Source organism: Apis florea, unplaced genomic scaffold (genome assembly GCF_048593485.1).
Source record: "Apis florea isolate Af1SG1 unplaced genomic scaffold, ASM4859348v1 contig_32_pilon, whole genome shotgun sequence".
In the NCBI taxonomy this organism is placed as follows: domain Eukaryota; kingdom Metazoa; phylum Arthropoda; class Insecta; order Hymenoptera; family Apidae; genus Apis; species Apis florea.
In genome coordinates this window covers 283254-307597 of record NW_028256733.1, presented here as the reverse complement: position 1 = coordinate 307597, position 24344 = coordinate 283254, and the positions used below count along the sequence as shown (strand labels likewise).

At 32.3% G+C, this 24344-nt stretch overlaps 1 protein-coding gene and 5 long non-coding RNA genes across 9 annotated transcripts in view; 4 read left to right on the top strand and 2 right to left on the bottom strand.

Moving 5' to 3' along the window:
* Nucleotides 1–24344, top strand: part of LOC100866826 (uncharacterized) — a 37575-nt gene that overhangs the window by 7123 nt on the left and 6108 nt on the right. The gene's annotated exons all lie outside the window — the stretch shown is intronic.
* LOC116415146 (uncharacterized) lies at nucleotides 9347–11130 on the bottom strand. The gene is made up of 4 exons (XR_004225712.2): nucleotides 10992–11130; nucleotides 10809–10852; nucleotides 10565–10723; nucleotides 9347–10470 (listed from the first exon to the last, which is right to left on the bottom strand). It is a non-coding gene; the product is annotated as an uncharacterized LOC116415146 (long non-coding RNA).
* Nucleotides 11125–12405, bottom strand: LOC147657093 (uncharacterized). Of its 2 annotated transcripts, none has more exons than XR_015293132.1 (3): nucleotides 12227–12405; nucleotides 11701–11933; nucleotides 11125–11488 (listed from the first exon to the last, which is right to left on the bottom strand). It is a non-coding gene; the product is annotated as an uncharacterized LOC147657093 (long non-coding RNA). The 2 variants fall into 2 exon arrangements; XR_015293133.1 differs by having other exon boundaries at nucleotides 11125–11452; nucleotides 12227–12388.
* Nucleotides 12411–13484, top strand: LOC147657092 (uncharacterized). Its single transcript, XR_015293131.1, has 4 exons — nucleotides 12411–12578; nucleotides 12639–12838; nucleotides 12921–13207; nucleotides 13364–13484. It is a non-coding gene; the product is annotated as an uncharacterized LOC147657092 (long non-coding RNA).
* On the top strand, nucleotides 15254–16119 carry LOC147657091 (uncharacterized). Its single transcript, XR_015293130.1, has 2 exons — nucleotides 15254–15454; nucleotides 15551–16119. It is a non-coding gene; the product is annotated as an uncharacterized LOC147657091 (long non-coding RNA).
* Nucleotides 18346–19907, top strand: LOC147657090 (uncharacterized). Its single transcript, XR_015293068.1, has 3 exons — nucleotides 18346–18531; nucleotides 19385–19454; nucleotides 19543–19907. It is a non-coding gene; the product is annotated as an uncharacterized LOC147657090 (long non-coding RNA).

Below are 24344 nucleotides of genomic sequence, written 5' to 3'. Positions count from 1 at the left end.
TGAGATGTAAATTTTAGGTTATAAAATTTTCTTCGTAACTTCATCTCTCTCTCTCTCTCTCTCTCTCTCTCTCTCTCTCTCTCTCTCTCTTTTATCGTAGACAGAATTATATTAAATTTTAATTAGTGCAAATATCAATTTATTAAAGATGGTATAGATTATTTAGTCAATTCCAATTTCCAAATTGGAGGAATTGAAGTTGAATTGAAGTTCGTTTTCGATCAAATAGATTACGAAATACCGTTACTCGCTGTTGAGCGAAATATCAAAATTTAAAGTAAAGGGCAAAGTTAAAGCCGCGTTGTCAAGTGTTGAAAAACTGAAATAACTTTGGAGGCAATTTTCATTTCGTCGTTAAACGAAGAATCTGAATGAAATGGGAATTCTTAAGTTTGTTTAAAGTGCTAAGGTAGTTTGGATAAAAGTTGGCCAATCTTTTGTTGGCCAGTCTCCTCGAATCACAATTTCGAAACGTTCCTCTCGCATCATTTTTTTAAAACATATGTTTCGAAATTCTTGATAATATAGATAAAATGAAAAATGATAGGAAAAAAGTATTTCCGTTAAAAATATAGGTATTAATTTTTTTTTTTTTTATTTTTATTACCATTCCCGTTTAACTCTCCGACAAATCATTTTTATAATTTTATTACGTTCAATTAAAAAGTACCTAATTTTCCGACTCGATAAATTGCAATCGGTCGTACGATTTTATAACAGAGATGAAAGGAGCCTTCATTTCGAATATTATCGAATATAATATATATATATATATTTTCACGTGTACAAAACTCGAATTAAACTTAGTATGGGGGGGGGGGAGGAGGACAGAATCAATACAAAATTTAACTGGAATTAGACAGCGATTAAATCAGGAAATTGTACACGTATTCGAATCGAAATCGAAATCAAAGGCAGGATATAGAATCGCCGATTTAAAAACGAAAATTACAATATTTCGATCGCCCCTCCTCGCTTATTAATCCCATCGATAATCGAGTTTAAATGTTTCGTAAAAAAGTACCGTTGCAAAAATTTAAAAAAAAAAAAAAAAAAAAAAAAAACGAACACAGCTCAATCACGGATGAGATAAATTTATTTGCCTCGTATCATAGTCATATCTCACTCGTCCGTTATTTCCAGTGTTTCTCGAGAGTGATGCGATGTATGCAAATTTTGCGCGCGTAATCGCGTATAAAGTATCCCTTCTTCAACAACGTATAGAAGAAGAAGTATCGATTGTAAATTTATATTCTCTCCTCTAAAAATTTTTTTATGTGAAAAATATTTTTTTTACTTAAAAAAAAAAATGTTTCTTTCTTTTCTTTTCTTCTTTTTTTTTTTTGTATTTTAAAAATTAATCTCCCGCACAAGTTTCGTCATATTCGCAATAATCCAAAAATAGAGACATAACGTTATTAATTTTTTTCGAGTTTTTAAAAATAAATTGATGATAAAATTTTGGAGATTCAGGAGGTGGAAGATCGTTTTAAAACGGATTAAATAATTGCTAAATATTGATAAAATTTTGGAGGGGATGGGAAAAATCGGTTTGTGAAACGAAGAAAAAGGAAAATATGGATGTGTCGTTGAAGCTTAAACGGGAAAACGTGGGCAAAGGTTGGAATAATAATTAAAGGAAGGACAAACGCATTCTTGCATTTCCATCACTGGCGCAGCGGGAAATCAATCGGGCATAGAAACAGATACGCGCATAATCGATTCGTTTTGCAGGTGAGCAATCTCTGTTCTCCCTTTCTTCTTTTTTTTTTTTTTTTCGAATAATTCAGGTGCCTTGAAGAAGGAGAAAATGTAATGTAAAAATAAAATTGCTTGTAATATTCGAAGAAACAGGAAAATTGAAAGGAGAGGAAAAATTGCACGAGACCGCGATGTTGTTATGTAACGTTCGACGAGGAGGAGGAGGAGGAAAGCGCGACAATGCTTGGTGTGCGAAACAAGGAGAAAAAGGGTGTACAATCACACGCGAAAATAATTTATCGACAAATTTCATCGTGGATAACGCGATGGTGATAATTCGAAAATTTCTATCCCAACTCGAAACAAAAATAATTTATTCCCCTTGTAAAGATTCGTTTCTGTTCTTTTCTCGTTAAAAAAAAAAAAAAAAGAGACAGATTTTGCGCAAAAAAGCAAATGGATTATAAAATCGTCGTTGAAATGAAGCGCGCTTCTGTGCTCGAACTCATAGAAGTGGTGTTTGACATTCCGAGGACAGATTTAAATTCTGCTTATTACTGGCAAAGATTACCATTTACGACTACCGGTCACCTCTATTTCAATAAAATCTCGTAAAGGTTAAGTATCTACGTAAAAAAAAAAAAAAAAAAAAAAAAAATCGTTCGATTCCACGAAACATCGAGCCGCGCCCATTATTGCATCGCTCGCGATAATTATTATTTTTATTCAATTCTCTCGTTTCTTTTTTTTCTTTTTTATCACGACACGAATTAATAAAAACGCAAAATTTCGAACTCCAAATTTTAATGTAGTTCCGCGATAATATTTTCGTTCAATTCTCACATTTTTCTTATCGGGTGAAAATACGAAATTTCGAACACCAAATTTTAATGTACTTTCGCGATAAATAATATTTTCGTTCAATTCTCTCGTTTTTCTTATCGGTGAAAATACGAAATTTCGAACACCAAATTTTAATGTACTTTCGCGATAAATAATATTTCCGTTCAATTCTCACATTTTTCTTATCGGTGAAAATACGAAATTTCGAACACCAAATTTTAATGTACTTTCGCGATAAATAATATTTTCACTCGATTCTTCCATCTTTTGTCGCGTTGTTATATTGATTTAAAAAAAAAGCAACAACTCTGTCGATAAAGTTCCACAACGCACAAAAGTTAATAATAAGTGTTTATAATTTCGCAATTACGGATGGGAGAATGCGGAACAATCGTAATCCGTCATTATATATCGTCGCTTCGTGTTTGAATAAAATAATTTTCAATTCGAGTTTCGCGTAATTGGCGAAAATAATCGTTCGAAGCGGGTGGATAAAATTAAAAATTGAAAAAATGTATTATCCGCGCGTGCCGCGGGTGTCGCCAACTTCGCCTCAAATATTTGATTTCAATGCAAATGTATCCAGCACCGTATTGGTGGTCCTATCCTATCCTATCGTGTTATTTCATACATAATAATACATATGCAAAATTGCAGACCATCTCACGCTCAAATTGTCACGGGACTTGTTGTTCCCCTCGCCTCGTGAAACGCACTTTTGAAACAGTGAGAGGGAGATTCGTACGAAACAAGACTCCGTAAGAAGGACATGTATTGCAATCTCTATGATTTCACGTGAAAAATAATAATTGATCACTAAGAATATTAAAAAGAAGTCGTTTGTCATCTTCAAAATTTCTAATTTTTTTTTTCTCTCTCTCTCTCTCTCTCCTAATTTACATCGTGTTGACAAAAATTTAAGATTAAATGGAATTTACCTCCTCTTACCTGCTCAAGTTTGGGAAAAATTATTTTCCCCTGCAAAATCGTCAAAAACCTTTAATTTAATTTAATCCCGTGCAAACGATTCGAAAAATCAAAAGCCAAGCGCGTTAATTGCACTCGTTAATTGATCTTGAAATTTTCATCTAGATCCTTCCTTCCTTTCTTCCCTCCCGTGCTTGGACAAACGCGTTCACGGGCGCAATTAGAAGTGGCGACACGCAAATCAGGGTTAATTAGGGGCTGATAAAGAAAATGGACGTTTTCCACGGAGGATAGCCGGTTGGGTTCAATTTGGAACGTCGAAATGAAATTAGAGCGCAGATTTACGCGATCGATTGCCATCGAAATTAGAGTCGATTGTAAAATAGATTGGAGCTCGGTTAAGGGAAGTCTCTGATGGAAGGAGAGATCCTCTCCGTGGGTGTGCTCACCGGTCAATATCCTTTGGGACCGGTTCGTTGTAAGATGAAACTCTGGTGGAAATTTTCCTTCTTTCGATTGTCTTTCTTTATTCCAATTCGAAAATTCGATAATTCCTTTTCCCCCTTCGATCCTTTTCCCTACGCAATCCCAATCTCTATTATATACATGGAAACGAACGAACGTCTTTTCTCGTGGAAATAAAACTGAACGTGCAACGAGCGATATTTAATTTTTTTTTTTTTTGAAACGAAAGAAGCGTAAGAAGTATTTGTGAAAATTAAAAAGATCGTGTTCCAATTTCGTGTTCAAAACGTGTATAATTTATCCGCGTTTCAAAAATTCTTCTTCTTCTTTCACAATGCGGAATTTTACACGAAAAATTAAGAAACGAAGTGCAAAAATAAAAAGATAATTAATATCGTAGGAGTCACCCACGAATCTTTTGTAGCAAAATTGGCGAGAAAAGTCTTTTCCATTTTCCACCAAAAAAAAAAAAAAAGAATAAAATTCGCACGGACTTTTCTCTACACGCTCGAACAGTGAAAACTTTCTTCCCTTTTGCAAAAAACGTGGTGGAAACGCTTCAACGATTGATATTACATTCTGCTGACTAAGCGATTATGACACGTCGAGCCGTGTGTTATAGCCGTGTCGAGTGTCGACGTGACACGTACACCGTTGTGCGTGCGTAGTAATAACTTTTGAACATTAACGTTTTTTTCCGTGTTGTGTACGACGGTAGGTCACCTTTCCTATGAAACCAACTTCCTCCAAACGCTTTTAACGCTATTATATTACACACTTTCACTATGGGTCTATGTGTTATTCGACGAATCGATTTTTGTTCCGTAAAAACGATCCTATATATTCACATTCGATCCAAGTAAAATACACGAGATCCTTTGAAGATTGAATACATCACGCGATTTTTGCTCCAAGGATGATTAAGCTTTGCGTATCTTCGTTAATATTATTGATGAATGTTTCAGAATGCATGAAACGCATCCTCCCTGGTGAAACGTTCCTTTTAATATTTCATTATCCTCGTTGGAATGTAACATTCTAATGCAATTATTCGAACGATTGCGATAGTGATTGTTGTTCCAAGGATAATTAAACTATATATATATCAAAGTTGGAATTAAAATGTATGGAAGGTGTACGTAAAAATGGAATAAAAAATTTTTCCATTTCTATGATAAAACTTTGGTTTTAGGCGCCTGAATCGATCCATATTTTTTTTTTTTTTTTTCGACCGAAAAAACGAAAGAATTTTCACAGAGTGGAAGAATTCTCTTTTGAGATCTCATTTTTCGAGAAAACGTTTAAAAAAAAAAAAAGAAGAAGATAATTTCTGAATCTCTTGGAGGATAAGCAAGGCAAATTATTTTACATGATGCAAACGCAATGCGGATTCCATCCATCTATGACACGGGATAGTAACATTGTCGGACGATGTAGGGACAAGGGAGGAAACATTTGAAAATGGACGTGCATATTCATGATCGAAACGTGCGCGGGGAGAAACATGTCAAACATTTCACGGCGAGGGAGGAAATTAGATTTTGTCCAGTGATAATCTTTTGCCAACGGTATTTCGATTCTATCGTTTCTCTACCTTTTTAATTACTTTTCAAATCACGTTTTCTCATCGAATATACACATATGTATTTTTTAAAATTAAAATTCAATCAAATCCACGTGTGCTTTAATTGCTCGCACGAAGATCGATTTATATATCGAACGATTCGTCGAGATTAGGAAAATTTATTTTAATTTCACAAATATATATATATATATATATATATATATATATATATATCTACGTTTGACATTTCGTTTGTATAGTGGGATATAAAACGATAAAAATCGAACAATTTTTCATCGATATGCTTGTGACAAATTACATTTGTTTGCAGTACGGTCCGTCCTTATTTGTTAAAAGCGGTAGAAATAAAATGAAATTGAATATCAATCTGCCTGTCGTTCGCCAAACGGAGATATTAAAAATCGATCTGAATTAGAGCGCGCGATTAAAATCGAAATATTTAAATTGACGTGTAACGTCACGTTTTACTCGTGTATTATCGATTATTCGAGTCTGTTGAGCCAAATTCGAAATATCAAACGTCTTCCACGAATTTAGTGGAAGGGCGAGCTGCTGCATCCATTAAGAATTTGGGATAAAACGTGTTGAACAACGTAACCTAACTTGACCTAACCTAACATCTGGAAATTTGGAATTCCGCCATTTAAATTATTACAGATCGAGAAGAAGAAGGGAGACTTTTTTATCATAATTATTATATTCTACTTTTCATATTTGGACCGATGAAAGAATCGTATAGAATTATTTTAGAATTCTTCGAAATTTAAAAAAAAAAAAAAAAATTATTTCGAGAATGATGAAAATAAGAAATTTTCTGTTCCAAAATTTTGTGCGAAATATATTATCATTTTTTTATTATAATTATATTCTACTTTTCATATTGGTTGGATCAATGGAAAAATCGTATGTAAGCGTTACTCGAGACTTTAGAATTCTTCGAAATTTTCTGTCCCGTGTGAATATGGGATCGTTGGAAATTTGGCATCCTTCGAAATTTAGAAAAATTATAAATCGCGTTTGGTTCGAATTTTCAGAGTTCCAAATCAGTTAGAAATCTTTGAATCTTGCAAATTTAGATAAGAAATAATTCGTAAACAACTAACAAAGAACGATTTTTCGCAAAAAAAAAAAAAAAAAAAAAAATTTCAAGTTGAAGAATTCAAAAATTTCGAAAATTTCTAATCTCTTTTCTTTAAGAGTTTTTAGATCTCGAATTTTGGATTCGAATTTGAAAAGATCTGGATTCCGCTTATACGAAATATTCGTTGGATAATTTTTAATTTTTTCTCTTCGCTCACAAAGAAGTTTCCGTATCGATATAAAACGGGGCCAGCTAATTATTTTCTTTCTGATTAAGGGTTAACGAGAAAAATCGAGATAATTAAAACGAAGTTGTAGGATAATTAATTAAATTTTTCGCTTAAACCAAGGAAACATTTTTTCCGGTAAACTTGCTTAGATTATTCTCTATTTTCTGAACAGGAAAAAAAGAAATTTTTATTCGAAATATGTAGCGATAAACGAGTGGAGGATGGCAAAACAACACGAACAAATAAAAATATTCAGAATTATTTTTATATCATAGAGATAATCTTGTTGAATTATAATATTATCATTGAATATTACCATTTATTATATCTTGACTTTTTATACGAATTTATAAACGTAACGATAAATTTACACGAAATATTTAAAAAGAAAAAAAAGGAGGGGGGGAGAAAAAATTGAAGGAAATCAACGAGTGATTATTATTAATCGAATTTTTATTCCAAAAACTTTTTTATTTGGAACACATTTGGAATAATGAAAATGTCAGAAATTATGGCGAAATGCAGTAGTATGTATCGAGCGCCAACTACGTCTGATCATATACAATCCACTATCACTAGCGCTTTTCACATTTTCTTGTTCACGCACCATTTTTATTTCCACCGCGCGTATCATTTTTTCACGTCAATTCCGTTTCATAGCTTCATACGTTAAAAGTTTTTTAGATTTGTGGAGAGAGAAAAAAAATTGTTTGAAAATGCGAACAATACAATGCGAATCTATTTTGTTTACGAATCATTTTAAATCGTTGAAATTACATTTAACCATAATTATCTCATATTTCTATAATTTTAGGATTATTAAAATTTTATTATTCAAAATTATTCGCACAATTTTCTATAATACTTTCGAGTTGGAAAAATGTCTAACAAAGTCGAATCCCACGAAATACGATGATGATATCATAAATCTGGGACGTGGAACGTGATACCTTTGACAGTAATTTAACCGTAAGGGATCGTCGGATTAGAAACCGTACGTATACACTCTTGTTAAATACACCAGTTGCCGGTAAAATATAAACCTCTGTCTAATATTAGATGAAATATATCTTAAAGATTTTATTACAACTAATTTTTATATATATATCGATATTTTTTCCTATATTTTCTTTTAATGTCTTAATAATCACGAATTTAATGGGGAAAGATTCTTTAATAAAAAATGTAAATACGATATAAAGAAATTGAAAGATGCTTTCTCTTTCCATCTTCAGAATCTGGAAATATCTGGCAATTTCGAAATTCTGTGGCGTCAATCTTCTTATTTATCAAATTAGCCCTCGATCTCGAGTTTTAATTTTGTTAAAACGAGATAACGCTCTAAGTGTTTCAACTTCTAATTAAAATTCGTAGTCTGTCTCTTTATATCGTGACTAACGTAGTTCGCTATGATTACATCTATTAACAATTTTTTAAAGATAGCGAAATTTTCTTAGCAAGTATCACGATTGATCTTATGAGAGAGGAAATCCATATCATTCGGATCAAATGTATCGAGAATACCGACTGTTGGTAATTGGAAAGCGAACATTACCACGATCGATTTATTTTTTAACGAGTCATCGAAAACCAAGTGTATCGAGAATGTCACACTCGATTGTTACCAATTGGTTATATTATGATAATTAACGAGTCATCGAATTATTAGAGTGTAAGAAAAGTAGTCGAAGTAACGCTAGAATATTAACGATAGATTATTGGCACTTGGAAAGAAAGGTTATGGCGGAAAGAAACGAGTCGCCTGGACGAACAGGCATCAGAATTCAGGCGAGTTTCGATAACAAGGTCGCAAAAATATCGCGATATATATTTCTCTATTCTCGGGGAACGGCGTTTAAAATGAAACATTTCCTCTTTCTACGCGAGTTGAATATTTCTCCATCCGAAATCATCGGATTGTTTATAAGCTATTAGCTCGCGATTCATATTTATAAATAAATATTTGGAATTTTTAAACATTCACAAATAACAAAGCCATAAAATCATGAAGTTATTAAATTATACGCGATACGAATCTTGATGATTTTCACTCTTAATTTTCAATTTCGTTCGTTTTATCATAAATGTACGATAGAAATGTCTGACATTTCGGAATATCGTATTCTTCAAATAGAGTCTTTCACGAGAGTTCCATCGGAGCAAGTTTCTACGGCTATCAGAAATTCAACAAGTTTGTCCGACGTTTCACCGCACAATTTGAAATATACTAGTGATACCAGTATTTACTAGTTTCGAAACATGTTCGACAATTAATAGAACGACTAGCTAACTTGTTCAACTTTCAAACTCTCGTTTCGAGTGCCTTCACTTGAAATTTGAAACTTGAAAAGAAGGTGTTAATATAATTTGTTTGTTATTCTCTCTCTCTCTCTCTCTCTCTCTCTCTCTCTCTCTCTCTCTCTCTCTCTCTCTCTCTCTCTCTCTCTCTCTCTCTCTCTCTCTCTCTCTCTCTCTCTCTCTCTCTCTCTCTCTCTCTCTTCTCGAAAAGAAATCCTTTGCAAGATTATATATTTCGGGTATACTTATACAATTTATCCTGTTTTCTTTGTTAATGACATATTTTTTAACGTAAATAATATCTTCAAGTTAATATTTTATGGAACGTTTTCAATACGTTTTCTCGAAGGCGTTAACGCGAACGTGGAGGAATACGTTCAATGTAATTCACTGTGTAACGCGAATTTTATAAGCGAGGCGCTTAGGAAACAAGCCCTGGTAATAAAGGCCGCATAAAAATACAAAGTTTTACGCTCTAAACCGTTACGGCAGATGAACACGCCTCGCTCAGACAGGCGTTCAAACGTGCTTTTCGTTACAACTGCGTTACAATTTATACTGCGATACGAATTTTAAAAAGAAAAGAAAGATCTTCAAATGGATAGTTTACAGATGTATATTCAATTTGCCTATACTTTTATAAAATTATAAAAAAAAAAAAAAAAAAAAAAAGAAAGAAAGATTATCCTTCGATGACTGTATAAATCATCTGTTTATAGTTGCAGCTATAGTTCAATTCGCAAAAAAAAAAAAAAAAAGAGAATGCAAGCACGCGACATTTTTTTCTAAGAGGAAATTGCAATTAGCACGATGGTGCAAATATTAAGTCGGGAAATTTCGAATGTTGTAACGTCGGCTCGTTATTTCCTGTAACGCGTTGTACGTTGTGCGAGCAAGTAAGAGATGGGAAAATTCGGAATATAGCATTTTCGGCGGAGAATTATGAGAGATGAGGGGCGGAGCAAAAAGTACTTTCGATATCGAATAACCGGGGGAATAACTGGTGAATGTTAATGAATTATTCGTTTTCATTTGCGCCACGGGCACAATTCAAATCCTGTGCACACCGATCGTTTCACTGTTGACCTTTTCCCATTTATATTTTAATCACCGACAATCGTTCTCCATTAGATTCCGGGGAATTAATTCGCTCGTTTCTCCCCTCTTTGTTGAATTTGATTATCGCTTGTGCAATTTTTCTTTTCATTTTTATCGAGAAAAAAAAATAATAATAAGAATCGCGCCAATTTCTGCACAATTCCTTTAAAAAAAATTCCAACTCTGAATGCTATGTCCCTGTTTTAAAATTCCAATAGGTCGAACGTATTCTAACCTGTCAATCTGAAATTTTCATTAATAATGTCGAATCTGTCATTGCGTGTATGCCGTATACGAGAGATGAAGTACAAATATTGTAGTACAATATTGGACGTACGTGGCATTTGTAATTCGGCTTAATTGTAATCCCCCTATCTGTTCCATGTTGTATTAGATTTGCATTAGATCTCTACGTGTCGATCATCCCTTTCCGACCTTCTTCTTCTATCGTGGAAAATTATTATAACGAAGAAATCTTTAGTTGATATCACGATATCTTGAACGATTTTACGAATATCAAATTTTTGATAATTTCTCAAAATCAAATGAGAAAAAAAAAATATCAAGAAATTTATACATACTTCTATAAACCTTTTTAAATTTCAAAGAGTTTCAAATATCGCATCTGTAAATTTTATTTTCTATTTAATATAGTTAAATGTCGATCAACGATAATTAAAATATATTCTGATCCCAATGTTTCATTATTATCTATTGTTATTAGGAATACTCTCGAGTATCCCTCTTGGCACGGTGTTACACACCAGTTTGATATTCTGAAAATGAATCCCAAAGCTCTTAGACGACTACTACTCGAACACCTTCCATAGTTGAGGCATTATCTTATCGCGATAACTCTTCAAAATGGCAATATAATTGTGGAAACGATCTATCACCTTTCTGCAAATACAAAATATTTATTAAAGATTATAGATAAGATTGAATATTAAATTAAATGAATTTTTTTCATAAAATCGTCACGAACAATGTAAAATGGAAAAATTAATAAATGATTATCCTATTTATACGAAATATATATCATAATAAATATTAGATTTATTCCTGTCAGGCTGCTTGGAATTTCTCGTTTCACTGGAAACATCCTTTTTTGGTCAGTAATGATTAAACATGTCGCAAGTTGTTATCCTCTTGATCTCGTTACCTGTGCTCTAAATATCCGTCCAACATTGTAATATTGCGAATAACCCAAAGAAGTTTCTTTAACCTGTCATACGTACGATGCTGTTGATTCAACTTGTCACTTTAAAATACGAAATTGATTCATGAATAGGCATGGAAAAAAGTTGCGAATATATGGGCAAAAAACGATATTTCATTTTATTGTCGATTCATTACCAATAATTAAACAAAAGAGTGATTAAGTTTGAAAGAACTAATATACAAAAGGAACAATCGTGAATAAATGGAAGAATAGCTGCCTAGTTAATTTAACTTTGTTATCTACGTACGTACAGGTGAATAAGCTGGCGGCTTGGAAAATTAAAATTTATTCAGTCGATTCCACGGTTGGTCTCTTGTTGTCCATCATACTTGGATTGATATGAAAAACATAATATAAAAGAAGTTCGAGTCATGCGATGAATAATATCGATCCGATCCATCGTTTCCCAAGATAATACACGTGTGATTTTAAAAATGTACGTAATCGTACGATTCTTCGTTCCAATTAAACACGCATTAAGTATCTTCAAGTTCCAGAAGATATATAGATTTTAAAGTTATATTTTAAAAATTATAATTTAATAAATAATATACATTAAACAAATAATTAAATACGGTATTGCAAATTTCTTTGGATATAGAATATTAAATTTTACGTTTTGAAAAAATCTATCGATCTCTCTAATGATTTCTTGGAAATTGTAATCGTTATTATTAAAAAATATATTTGAAGATTTGAAGATAAATAATCGAATATCGAGTAATTCCAACATAACCTCATTATTACGCATCGTACAATAGAAATATGGCACGCTACCTCGTAAATCTACTTTTTCATCTATCAGATGATATTTCCTGTGTCCAGTTTAATAGAACGCCCCTTTAGCAATCTGATATCTAAATTGCACAGGAAGTTGAACGCAAATTATCATTGTGCATTATACACCATGCTTACTCGTTATGCTAATCCACATCCCGTGATTTAAACTGCGGTGTGACACAAGTTCGAGAACAGCGCTACGGGTTCCACAGATGACAAAACAAGAACTAACCTCCAAAATGGTGGCGCTACATGCTTTCTAATTTACCAGCTTGCTTAATGATCGTGTCGCTGGATATGTATCTGTTTCTGCGGCTGTTCAAGTCCGATGAATTATAACACTTGGAAGGTGATAAAGTTAGAAATGTCAAATTGCGCAATAAAATAAACTCTGGTTTCTTTTAATCAGGATTTCGAATATCGTAAATTGACTAATTTCGAGTGTCTCGTTGAGAATTACCTGAGAATTTCACGAAATGTGCGAAAATGATTATATAGTGGTCGAGATTAACCAACGGAATGAAGATTAACAGATGTGATGATTAAATGGTATAGAATTGTTCGTAATTAGATATCGCAGTTACAAGATAACCAAGTTCTCGATATGTCGTGAGTTGAATTAATCTTTAGTGAATCTTATTAATAAAATGCTGAAATATTTATTTGTTAAATGTAATTTTAAATATTTCAGGAATATGTAAAACTTGTGCATTTTCGAATGATTTATAGAGAATTCTAATGTTTCCTTCTAGCGGAATTTAAATGTTATCAGTTAAATAAACAGTTGTTCTTTTGTGTGATACATAAAAAAATCTTTTTCCATTTACACTATTTTTTTTATCTCTGACAGTTTCCTGGATATTATTGTATCCACAACGTTGAAATTGATCTTTTTCCTTCGATATGGGTGATCTGCCAACAAAAAAAAATATATTCGATACAAATAGTGAACCGAATTGGTGAAATAATCCGAAAAAAGTGAATTTATATGAGGAAATATTTTTGTATTGCGGAAAAATTTGTTTTTCTTTGAAGCTTTATTTCAGAATATTTAATACATATCGTGAAAAGTTTAATTATTATTTATTTCGTCATTAATCCTTTTAAACTATCAACTAATTTAAACGTTTTTAGGAACTTGAGAGGAATGGACAAAAGCATGAAAGATTAAAATTTATAGGAGTGCACGCTTTAATTATTGTGAAATACTTTTTAAACAATGGTAAACGAGAAATAAAATGGATTTCGAACGAAATTAAATTTTGTTTTGATAAAAAAAAAAAACCACTCACGTAGATGAAAGCAAAGGAAGAAGCAATAAAAATCATTGCATCGTGTGTTTTTTTTTTGGTAAACTTGTTCTATTAAATCAAATTGAAAACGATAAAAACTGAATTAAACATTATTAAAATATTTTATACGTGTCTCCCTACATCTTTCATCTATTTTTCGTTAAATTTATATTAAGGTACATATATCAGCTTTTTTTTTTTAATCTTATCCCATTACAGTTTCTTGTAATTCACCAGGAATAAAAGAGCTTTAAAATAAGCTTTAAAAGCATGAAAGATAAGTGGCACACTTTTCCTCAAGATCCTCTTAATTCTGCTTTAGAAGCATTTAGTGGGAAGAATTATATGAATATTTCTATTTACTTTGATCGTTGCATTGAAAAAAATTATTTCTAAAGCGAAACTTGAAACTTGTTCAGTAGCGCTTATCGTGGTATCAAAAATTAGTATCAAAAATTATAACTATCTTTCACGCAAATAACTTTATTAACTTCGATAATAGAATCGAATTCGATAATATTTTTAATTTTAAGCTTAACAATTTTTATAAATCTGATATTACATTATTTTACGATTCAAGTCAAGTTGTTCCCACCATATATAATTAATAATAATAGAGAGATTATTAAAGATTTGAAGTAAGTTCATGGAAATAAAAAAAAATAATAATCATCATCATCAAACGAATCGTCGTTTTCATTATAGTTAACGTGTAACCAGGTTTTTCTGTAAATAATCCGCAAAGAATAAAGGAATAGGAAATCGACAAGGGATGTTGAAAATAATGAGGTATCAGTTTTGAATAACTGTTCTAGCAAGACATTCGTTCGAGAACGAAAAGAATTGAAAGTAACGAGTAAGATGCTTATTGACGTTTCAAAGTGGATTTTATATCGAAAAATAAATTACGCCATTTTAAAAGAAAGAGAAAACGTCGAATAAATGACAACTGTTTCTATTTCATTCCTAGAAAGGAATTCGAATAGACTATGACGAAAAATAGAAGTGAAGTTTATGAATCGGTAATAGTAAAATGTACTTGAACGAGTCTCTCAATGAATATGGAAAAGTTCGAAGGTTAAATTCGATGTACTTTTAATTCTCTTTCTTTCGTCGATGAATTTAAGTGAATTATCAAAAAAAAAAAAAAATAACGTCTAAAAGAAAGGTTAAAAAAAGGTAAAAAATATTAAATAAATAAAAGTACGTAACAGATTTGCTGATAGATACCGAAGATTTGAAAGGAAGAATTCCGAATTCGTGAACAAAAAACGATTTCTTTTTCAGCTTTGTTCGGGAAACCGAATTGTTTTCGAACTACGCTTGACTTTTTTCCCCAAGTTTGAACCAGTCGACTGTGGTTCCGTAAAAAAACTTTTTACCCGCTCGCGATCACCAATGGCAATCAATAGCCCTTAAATTATTTTTAAAGACAATGGGAGCACAATTGGCGAGAAAATTTTCACGGGACATCGAATTTTTTCACTGTTGATTGCTTTTTAAAAAATAATAAGCAATACTCTCTGGGGGTAATCAAGCAGTTTAAGAACTGATTATTAAAAATTAAACAACGACCTCTCTTGCTCTTGATTCTTTATATTTCTTTATTTTCTTCTCTTTCTTTTTTGAATTATTAATTAAATTGTTGTTCGGATAATTCTTTTTATATTATTATTTATATTGTTCTTACTTGTTCTATTATCTATTAAATTTTATTCTTACATTGTTGCAGATAAAATGAATAAATTCTTAATATAAGAATTTTGACTTATTGGAAATAATATCAATCAAACTATTGTCCATCGAATAATAATTAAAAAGCTTTCAAGCTCGAAGTAAAATTCAAAGACACGTTTACTCGCTTATCTTTCGATTGATTTGTGAAATTGGCCATTTCCATTATAAAAAGTCTTCCTCCTAATCTAATACTCTTGTAATTTTTTACAACTTTTTACATAATAACATTTCATTCGAATATTCCACAAAAAGCGTACGAATCGCTTTGATCCATCCACTTTTTTTTCTCTAGGAATTGTCTCTACACTAAGACTAATGCTATAAAAGGCCATGAGTTTAAATGAGCTACAAGAAGATAAGCGTGTAATGCTCGTCGTTTAGGAATCCTTTTAATCCTCTTACTTTCGACGAAAAATTCGACGGAAAGAGATAATAATAACACGGCGTGTAAAATGAAAATTACGCGAAATCGCGTCGATCCTTTTACGTTGGATCAAATGTTGATGAGAGAGTGGAGTCAAGAAAATGAAGGTTAGGAATTTCTGTGGTTCATTAATCATAGCTTGGCTCTGGTTATGATACAGATTTACAGGAACGATCTTTCTCCAACAATAGCTGCACACTATGATTTAACAAAAATTGAGAATCTCGTTGTACAGACAGCTCTTGGAACATTAATCACCAACAACTCTGTATTGCATAAATTTTTTTCTTTTTTAATTGATTTGTTTTTTTAAAAAACAATCTTTTGTAAAATTGGAAAATTGATATTAGAATTCTGCTAGTTCCTAAATAATTCTTGGCAATTAGATATCAAATAATTAAATAAATTAGTTAATAAATAAATGTATAATTAAATTATTAAAATATTAATTAAATATACGGTATAAGAGAGATATAGTGATCTTTTTTATCTTCTCTTCGAGGAATTCGTGTCTCTGGCATGAAGTGAACAATATGCAAATCCTTTGGGATAGGGCGTTGCGTCGAAAAGGTTATGTGCTGGTTGTTCACAACACACCTTTATACGTAAACTGTCGTCAACAGGATAGCGAATGGCCTCGTAAACTGCGGCTCTAAGTACTATTTAATTATACACTGGAAGAGAAGTTTGTAAACTTTTGCCTTCGCCTCTCTCCCAGTGTTCAAGACATCGAAATTCGGTAAACAGTTCTTTGCGAGTGGAACTATGTTAGAGCAGAACCTAGACGAAGCATCTTCTTACTCGTACACACCAACTCTCTTGCTTAACTGAAAGAAACTTTTCGAAAGAAAGTTCATAGCATGATATATAAATCTAACAAAATAATATATGTATATTAATCTTTTCACAAGAATGATTTTTCTATTATATATACTCGTAATAATTTGAAATTTATGCTTTTTAACAAAATAACATATATATATATATATATATATATTAATCTTTTCACAAGAATGATTTTTCTATTAACTAACGTAATAATTTGAAACTTATGCTTTTTTTTTCGTTTCATTGTTATTCATGAAGTAATTATAAAAATTACTTAACCTTTTCGACTTTTTCTCCGCGCCACTCTCGTTGAACAAACCGTCGCACCAAAAATATACACGATGTTCGAGAAAGATCGTCAACAGCCGCGTTTACGCCTCGAAATTCGAGTTGCTTTGACGGTGTTTATTAAAAAAAAAAAAAATTGACGATAAAAACGAAATATTGATGCTACGTTTCTAGAGAAAGATACTCGATACCCGATAATTTCAATCGCTCGTCATATCGTACGATGGCATCTTGTGCAGATCGACTATAGTCGCCCGTAGTAGCGAAACGGTTAATAACATGTCTATGCTTTTATCGTCACGCTGCTGCAACGTAAACTTCAACTTTTAGGGATTTTTCTACACCAACTTTTTTGGAAATCGATATTTCAAAGGGTGGTTCATAAGAATAAGAACCAATAAGATCGTCTACACAAAACGTCTCTTCAGAAAATCCTTTAATACAGAACATAAAAAGGATTCACCATAAAGGCTGGTTTTTACAAATCGATTTCCATTAGCATCCCATTCCAGCAGCTTGTCGAACCCATCCTACGTCTCTCTCGCCAATTCTATTCTTCGCCAGCCTCTTCTTTATCTCCATCCGACCGCAATCGAATCTCTCAAAGTTTCCTGCGAATCGGACCAGTTTTTCCCGTACACGGAGAATCGAATTTTATCGTTAACACCTTGCACCCGTTCTCCGTCCAACGATTTCTCAGACAGCTTTCAACGACGGTTTTAAATTATAACCGTCATTTTCCAGGTGGGAGCGTATCAAAGCTCTCTCTTCTTCGCTTCGTGCCACTCGCGTACATAAACGCTCGTAAAAGCTTCGAAATGTTCGGATCAATAAGAGACGCGAGATGCGTTAAATTCTTCTTTTTTCTTTTTTTCTTTTTTTTTTTTTTTTTACCTCGAAACACTTAAAATTCCTTTATTTTCCTTCACAAAGAAACTCGCGTGGCGACGGATTTCGTTCCATCCATCGATCGAGTCGCAATTTATAACAAACGAATTCTTCTTCCAGAAGTTTCCTCCGGAAGAATTTTAAATCCTATTATCATTCCCTCGAATTATTCGAAAAGTATTTACTTAGACAAAAATTTTCTATTCCTCCTCCTCTCGAGCATGTGCATCCAACCGCTCGAAATTCCTATCCGACAGCTCCTGTCGAGCTTGGACCCGTGAAAAAGTGAAAAGAGGGGAAGGGAGGAAAAGGAAAAGAAATCGAAGGTCGGTGGATTGATAGGATCGTTTTTGTCCTGGTCCCGTTAAACGAAGTAATATCGAGCCACCGCGTGTCCCATCACGTTGGAATACTCGTGCGAATGAAGATACGTTTCAAGAAATGAAAATCCAATTAACTTCGCGAATTGGAACCGAGCGGAGCCAATAGGAGAAAGCCTTTCTCCGAATTCCTCCGATAATTGGACAATAATGGATGGGGAGGGGAGGGTGCAAGGATCAAAACGGTGGTATTCGAACGGCAATCGACAGTGCCCTCTCGCGTTTCATTGTGGAACGACGTGCGAAAATTTTTGACCGATGAGAGAAATGTATTGTTATCGATCGAGAGAATCGATGCGAGCGACTGCTCGGCTTCTGTTTCTTTAACCCTTGTTTTTAGATTAGAAATATAGTTTGCATGAATTTCATGAATATTCACGAGCATTCATAAGCATGAGTTTGAACGGAGTTTCGTTTTTGGAAGGAAATGACGTGGTGAAAGGAAGTTGCCCTCTATTTTATCTAGTACGTTCGTCGAGTTTATATATATATATATATATATATATATATATATAGTTATAGTTGTTCCTGTTGTCTTATTCAAGGATTGGTTCGCTGTATTATCGAAGCTAAAAAATTTTAACGAATCTCACTTGTAAGATAAATTGCGAACTTATGGGAATCTTATATTGCATTCTCGTTCATTCTTGTGGGTTTAATAAATATTATTCGATCTTGAAGATTCGCGGGAAAAAAGTTGAATTATCTTGAACATTTTCTTCAATCTCGCGTAAGAAAAGAGAAAATTGAGAATGTGATGAAAGAAAAAGAGCGGATTGAATCGTATTCGAATTATTTTTCGAAATTTGTCGGAAAAGAGGTATGCGCAGGAAGTATAAATAATAAAATTCCTCAACTTTCGATAACTTCGTATTAACTCGATTTAAAAGTATCCTTATCCGTTTAATTTCAAGTTTGTCAAGTTAAATTTGCAATAACGAAAAAGATGGAAAAATTGTAAAAAAAAAAAAAAAAGAAAAAGCAGCTTTAAAGCAAAAAAAGAAAAAAGAAAGAAAAAGAAAAGAAACGTGTTAAAACCAATGGAAGGGAGGACTACTTCAAAGTTCCCGAATACAAACTTCGAATGTGGCAGTTTTTTTTAATAATAAAAGTTTTATAGGTGCCATGTCGTTATTTCTTTTTTTTTTTTTTTTTTTTCCGCTATCTTTTGCGCCTCAAGACATTTATGAGCAGCCACAGGTGAAAGTAAAAGGTAATAACATTCCACTTATACGGACGGGGACGAAAGTTTATCCGTTGAAATTTATGATTTTCATCTTTTGTACCATCTTCTAAAACATTTATCCCATTATTTCAGATTTTATTTGATTAATCGAGATCGAGATCCTCGTGTTTTCCTCTTGGATTTTATATAATATCCAAACCCGGTTAGATTAAATTATTTAAACTTTATTCGTTTTTATCGATTCGAATTGTCCAAATCATCGATAATATACGTTCTTATTCTTGTTGCAGAGAGAGACGAAATTCTAGTAGAATTTTAGAAGGAATGAATATCCTCCCTCGTCAGAGTGCTTGTTAACACTCTGTGCAAGATTAATGAGAAGTCATCCTGTAAGAAGTAACCGTGCAAATTTACAGTTGGGATTCCCACCCAGCCAGTGTTTACCTTCTAATGAAATTTCCAGCAGATAATGCTCCCTTTCGACAATTCTTTGAACGATTAACACTCTTCCTAATTGCTTCGTATTCTCGAATTCTATCTTAATTCACTAATTTAATAGGATGGATGAAATCATATTATTAGTTATTATCGATTCAAATTATTATTAATATTATTCGATGATAATACAACATGATGTAACATAACCTAAAACAAATTTAACTTCTTCAATTTTTCTTACTTTAAAAATTCTTATCTTTGTGGACATAATTCACGAGTAAGAATATAAATACATAATATTGAGATAATTTTATATCTCGTTAAATTAATTTATTCCAATGAGAACGTAAATATTAAGGAAAATCGTCGTTAAAAAAAAGAGAAATCTATAAAACATCATTGTTGTTTAAAACGTTAACAACAATGATATCGATATTTCATCCCTGATTATTTTTCTAACGAGAGAAAATATTGACAATATACGTAACGATAACAAATAATAAATTGAAGTGAATTCCCTTCATGGCTGAAAAGTTAATAAAAAGCGAAATATCAGTGGATCGATAATTGAAATATTAAATACATATTATCGTGGCACGTGTTTTGAATTTAGAACTTAGTTCGAGGCCGTATGGTTAAATGAATTTTTAATTTTAAGTCTTTCGTGTAAATTGATTAATCATCGTTCTTAATTATCAATATTGTCATTATTAATTAGATTTTTTAACTTTATTTCTCGAGTATTAAAATTGTAATGAAAATTTAGACTGCACAATGTGGCGATGTGTCAAAAGAAGTAAACAAGCGATACTCTTTAATATTGATAATCGTTATATGATACTCCGATAGTTAAACGATCCTCTCGATTTAATGAAAGTGAATTAAAATTAAATATTAAATAATCGTTAATCTTTCAATAATTATCAATCGTTTAGAAAAGAAAAATTATAATTAAATAATATTTAATGAGTTTACAAAGTACAAAGAACTTGCAACTGTTTATTAAACCGTAAGAAACTTGTACATCAAATTGTAAGAGTAATTTAATTTCTTTTGTAATGTAACTTGTCCCCTTAATTAAGATATCAAAATGAAGAGTATTATTTAATTAAACCTATTATAGTACAATATTACATCCATTTTACATGTACAGATACTACAAAAATTTTCAACAATATAATTATAAACGAGACAATTTGCGTCGTTTAATTAAAAATGAAGTATCAATTAAAATATTACGTTTTAAAATTATTATATCAAATTACAAAATCGTGACAATTTAATTACTAAATAATCTCATTTCGAATTTACATGCATCGAAATATATATATTCGACACAACAACAACTTTCGAAAATCAACGAAACTCAAACAATAGAGCAAGAGTTCAAACTTCAAACTTCTCGATATTAATCTGGAAGAAATTTACTGGAATAATTAACGGCGGACAGCGTTGCCACCTCGAATCGAAAATACGACCATTCCTTCCATCCATTTCCAGTCTGGAAACGAATTACAATCAACTTTAATACCTTTAACTCGGATAATACTTTGTGCAAAGAATCGAAAAGGAGGAAAGTTTGAATCATCGAGTCGAGGCGACAACCTCTTCTCGGTTGAAAGTGCTTTCATTTCGAAAAAAATTTCGCGGCCATTTTCTTTCTAGCCGTGTTGCCAAGTTTGACGTTTAATATATTTACGAATACTTATCACGAGGCAGGAATCTAGGGGAGGAATCGCATAGTTTTTTTTCTCGTCTAGAAAAGTTGGCAATACGGGGAGGGAAAATAGCATAGCATATGAATATATTCTCCCTTACGACGTCACGAAGGATTGTTTCAGATATTGCAAGCAACAACGGATGACGTCAAAACGCACCGTGGTGTTATGTAAAAAGAGTACACACACATGAGCACAGGTTGAGCACGATGGAGCCGTAAAGTCTAAGATTAGCAAGTATTTTATTATGTTCAAAGTGATTCATAAGTGTCATAAGTTAATCTCTCAAGAGCAAAGTTATTCTTAAGTGAAACTTGCGTGTATGGTATATTAATATTGTGGAAATTTTTAAAATTACATACATGCGTACAATATAATAGGATTTGATAAGAGTACAAGGTTAATATAGTAATATAACGTAATAAAGATGAAGGACTCGAAGTCCAAAAATTCCAATATATCGCTCTTTATATCATAGATATCGTAGGAATTTAATATCCTCCCCTATAAAATTTGCAAACTAGAAGAATTAACTCGTCTGTACAATTTCATAAAAGTAGAGAAGTTAATTGCACAATTATGCGAGAAAATCTATCTGCTTTCGGTTCTCGATAAATAAAAGGAAAATAAAGATCAATTTTATTACGTAGCAAGATTTTTCTTTCTCCGTTGTAAAACTGACGTGACGACACGTTTCCAATGGCATGCGTTCGTGGATCATCGAGTTGGACGAAGAAAGAAGAAAAGAAAAGTTGAATAAAATAAGATATAAAAAAAAAGTGACACAGAGCTCACTTTAACTTTGTACTACCTTGTAAGGGTGAACCGTGGTCGCGAGCCACGATCGATAGACTATCTAAAGCTGCACTCACCAGGTCTTTGCTTTATTGGATATCACTCGATCTTATCTTTCAAGGAATCGCATTCGAGTGTAGTCGGTCGATTGGAACAGAGGCCCCCTTCCCCCCTCTCCTTCCCCTCCTCCCCCTTTACCTGAATTTTGCAATAATCGAGATCGATCCTCTGTGGAAAAATTATTTTCTTTTTTTTTTTTTTTTTTTTTTTCCTCCTCCACTCTCTGTATATATTTCAATTTGATGTGAATATGTGTAATTTTTATTATTGGATTAAATTTTCAAGTATTAAAAATTGTTTTAAACATTTGAATAGATTAAACAAAAGAGTCCAGTAATTTAATATTACAAAAAATATTATTACGAAACTTTTGGAAAATCTTTTGGAAAGTTTTGGGGAGGGAGGGGGAATTGGATTGAAAATAACTTTAACCACGAATGCTCGAATTCGTGACTTATGATTATGCACGTAGTTGGGGACAGTTGGGAATAAATTGCGAGCTTCGGCTCGAATAAATTGACAAAAGTTGACGAGGGAGGGAGGGAGGGAGGGAGAAAAAGCGAGGTTAAAGGATCAATTTATTATTCGGCTGTTAAAAAAAAAAATAAATAAAAATAATAATCCTTCACCTCGTCGCCGTTCGAGAAGTTGTAAGAGATATAATGGTCGTTCTATGAGAACACTTGCGGCTGATCAGTTATCGACTGATACTACTTACTCGATTCCGCTCGTTGCTTTTCAGAAAATTTATCACTTATCTTTCCACGATCTTTCGCAAAATTGATCAAATAGAAATTTTTCGATGAATAATGATAAATTTTCAACGAGATACAGTGATATTTATTTTTCTCTGCTGTAAAAATTTTACAGGATTTTTAAAAAAAGTATAAAAAGGAAAGATAACTCGAAGAGTTCGACTTTTCTTCAACTTCCTTCCCCGCAAATTGAAAATTCTGAGTGACGGACACCCCATTCCTGTTGATCGTTTTAACAGTCACTTAGAGGAGGATATTACTTTCTGTAAATACGTGAATTTCAATTTAACTTCGCTGCCACGTAAAGTGAATAGATAATGCAGGCCGTCATATTAATTCTCGTTTATTTACCATTTATTTATTTATATCGTTTCCCCTTGATATTTATTTTAATCAAAGATCAACGAAACGAATGTATCAATATCATTATCTTACGATTAATATTTATTCTTTTAAACAAATTTATCCCACAACTCCCATTCTTGTTAAACTCACGATGATGAAAATTGAATGAGAAAAGTGTGTAATCGAAATATTTAATAAACTTTGTTTATTATTGTTTAAAAAATTCCATCCAGCTCTTTCATATCCGTATGGCATTAAACCATAGAAATTAGAATTTAGAAGCAAACACGATCTGAACGATGCCAACATTGGCGAGAATTGTGCGTTTGGCATCAAACGCACGTCAGAGTTTGTTGTACACGTTGTATCGCGTGAAACGTTGCTTGATTCGATGAAATGCAACCTCTGCTCGATTTGATTAATGGCACCGTGGAAACAAGGTTTAGACTTCAAAGTGTCCATAAAATATATATATCCTCTAAACAGAGGAAAGAACTTTCCAAAAACTTTATCGAACTTTGAAAATCGGGAAAAATTTCTTTTATATCGATTGAATCGAGGAAAGGAAGAAGAGAGTTAACGCTTGAGCGTTGACAGTTGTTAAAGTGACACGTGATTAATCAAGTTCAACGATCTTAATATATTTCGTCGATATGTTTCCACCATTTTGAAGCAATTATAAATCAATGTATAAATTGGTGTATACGTCTGTTTATTATATTTTAACCTCATATAAAATTATCAAAAGAATTCGCTTATACATATTCTATAATTAATATCATAGAACAAAATACATTGTAATCAAACGTGTCAACGAAAATCGCGAATGGAAAATTTTACGATTCAGTAGAAATAAAACAAAATTACAATAATATTGTATATGCTACATCTTATAAGCGTATCACGCTTTACAACGTCGAACGAAAAAAAATCTTAAAATAATTATTTCAAATGATGAAATGTGTATAATAACAATTTTGA